Source organism: Heteronotia binoei, chromosome 17 (assembly GCF_032191835.1).
Source record: "Heteronotia binoei isolate CCM8104 ecotype False Entrance Well chromosome 17, APGP_CSIRO_Hbin_v1, whole genome shotgun sequence".
Lineage (NCBI taxonomy): Eukaryota > Metazoa > Chordata > Lepidosauria > Squamata > Gekkonidae > Heteronotia > Heteronotia binoei.
The window spans coordinates 48,186,101-48,189,084 of NC_083239.1; positions in this window are offsets into that span (position 1 = coordinate 48,186,101).

A 2,984-nucleotide genomic window follows, 5' to 3' on the forward strand; every position below is an offset into this window, starting at 1 on the left:
AGTGAAGACTGTTGCACTGTGGCAGCAGTCGCTGCCAAAGGAACATTTTAAAAAATCCTCAGAGCCAATCAAATCTCTTCACAGCCAATCAAAAACCTTGCTGGGTAAAAGCTCTTCTTGATCCCACCCACTTGCTTACAATGTCTGACCAGCACCAGAAAAGGAGTCCACATTGGAATGCTCGCCCTAGAACAAGAGATTTTCCTAGATTGGACTTTTCCTTTCAATGTAATTAGCAGGAAATGGAATGGCCTAGCATAAACGACAAGCAGCCATTTTGCAAAATTTACTTAGTACACATAGGTCAGAGAATCAAAATTCAGGTAGAACCCTTCTCCATCCTTGATTTTGAGGATATGAAGGAAAATGCATGTCTTACATTTCCCCCCCCCCCCTTGCTCAGGAGCAGTATCGGTAGCCCCCGTCTTGTACTTTATCCTTGCAAACACTTTGACAGGTAAATCAAGCTGAGAATGACATGTGCTTCATGGCCGAGGAGGAATTTAAACCTGGATCTCCTCACTCAACGCCCAACAGCCTGTCCACTGCACAAGATGGGTGCAAAATAGGAGTCGATTGCACCTTTAAGACCAACTTAGTTTTATTCAGAACGTAAGCTTTCGTGTGCATGCACGCTTCTTCAGACGAGGAATGAGGTACAGTAAGCAGAACCACATATAGCTGGTGCGGTTTGGAATGCCAAGTGGTACGAAGTGGTACTATTCTGCTATTGGTTTTTAACTTTGTACCACTTGGCAACTAAGTTGGTCTTAAAGGTGCAATTGACACCTATTTTGTTCTACTACTTCAGACCAACACGGCTGTCTATCTGGATCTCTCTACAAGATGGGTGCGCGCGTGTTAAAAAGTGTTGCGACTACGGCAGAAAAATCCAGAACACGGACTACAGCAGAAAAATCCAAACATTTCAACGGGAAAACGGTTTTTCTCCCTGAGCTCTGGCATCAGAATCAGCACCACACGATTCCTCTTTTTATCCAGATTCATTTCAGTGTCAAAACAGAGAACGCGGCTGTTGAAAGTTACACGTGAAGTTTTTTTTAAAAACCCAACTGTTTCAAGTTCTCTTTTGTGGCTGCAGCGAGTGTGCGTATTCCTGGAGGGTTTGGGGCATTTTAGGACCAGTCCAGACTTGCAGAATCGCTTCCTGTGTTTTCGTCAACAAGCACAACTGCTAAGCTCCTGGCAGGCGGGGCTCATCTGTGCCACATCTGGGGCTCCGAAACGGAGAGCGTCAACAAGGGGTCGAGGCGGCCAACGGGCCCGCGTCTTGCTGAGACCGGCAAACGGCAGCACCTTCAGCTGCCAAAGCGCGTGCAACCAATTAGCACAGAGTGAGAAACCTGGCCGCAATCCGGCAAGAGGAAGGGGGTGGTTTTTACTTAACACAAATTGGGAAGTGAAATTAAAAACAAAAACAAAAAAACCATTTCCCTCCACATCCATTTATCATACGAGCTGTGAAAAGCCGCATCCGGGATCAGCCTGCCTTTGCTCAAATTCCCGGTGTGTAGTTGGCATGACGCTTGTTTTTTGGGGCAAAGTGCATTAACACCGGAAAAGCAACAAGTGACGCAACCATTAAGAACATAAGGACATAACAATAGCTGTGTCGGATCAGACTAATGGCCCATCCAGCCCAACACTCTGGGTCACACAGTGGCCAAAAAACCCAGGTGCCATCAGGAAGTCCACCACTGGGGTCAGGACACTAGAAGCCCTCCCACTGTTGCCCCCCCCCCCAAGCACCAAGAATACAGAGCATCATTTGCCCCAGACATAAGAACAGAAGAGAAGCCATGTAAGGATCAGGCCAATGGCCCGTCCAGTCTAACACTCTGTGTCACACAGTGGCCAAAAAAAATCAGGTGCCATCAGGTGGTCCATCAGTGGGATCAGGACACTAGAAGTCCTCCCACTGTTGCCCCTCCCAAGCACCAAGAATACAGAGCATCACTAACCCAGACATAAGAACTCAAGAGAAGCCATGTTGGATCAGGCCAGTGGCCCATCCAGTCCAACACTCTGTGTCACACAGTGGACAAAAAATCCCAGGTGCCATCAGGAGGTCCACCTGTGGGGCCGATTCTGGCTGACTCCAATAGCCACGTCGCCTGACGGATAAGCAGCGCAGGTACTGCTCAGAAGAAAACGAACACGAACCATGATAGAACCTCCATGTGCAGAAGCGGTCCACCTTAACTCCCAGATACTGCTAAAGCAACCTGAGAGGCCTGCCCAGCCACGCTGCCTTACGATAAGCAGTGTAGGCTCTGCTCAGAGGAAAACAAACCTAAACTGTGATTTAGCCACCATATTCAGAAACAGTCTACCTGAACTCCTCGATGCTGCATAGGCAACCTGAGAAGTTTGCTGCCTTTTACGGCACGCTTATGAGGTTATCTACAGCATGTGCAGCGCGGGGCTGTACTTGGTCGTAACAGAACGTCTGCCTAGATGGAATTTTCGCTCTCGCGGATGGGGCAGCGCTTAGTCTGGAATCAGATAAAGATTAGGCTGGAATCAGATCAAGACAGGGCACTTTCCCCCTGTTCCAAGAAAAACAAAGAAACGTTCCAGGAAGTTACACACAATTCAGCGTGCGAGACAATAAAAGCACCTTTGAGATTATCAGCAGATCAGTCAAAGCGAAGGTTGAGTTGATTCCCTGGCAAGCCCGCAAGTTAAGGGCATGGGCTGCTTGTTTATTTCTGGCTACTTCGATGGTTTTGGTCCCTCACCCAAAGAATCCACAGGCATATAGCCTCTGAACAGGGGTGGAATTCTAGCAGGAGCTCCTTTGCATATTAGGCCACACACCCTGATGTAGCCAATCCTCCAAGAGCTTAGAAAAAAGAGCCCTGTAAGCTCTTGGAGGACTGGCTACCTCAGGGGTGTGTGGCCTAATATGCAAAGGAGCTCCTGCTAGATTTCCACCCCTGTCTCTGAACATGGAGGCACCA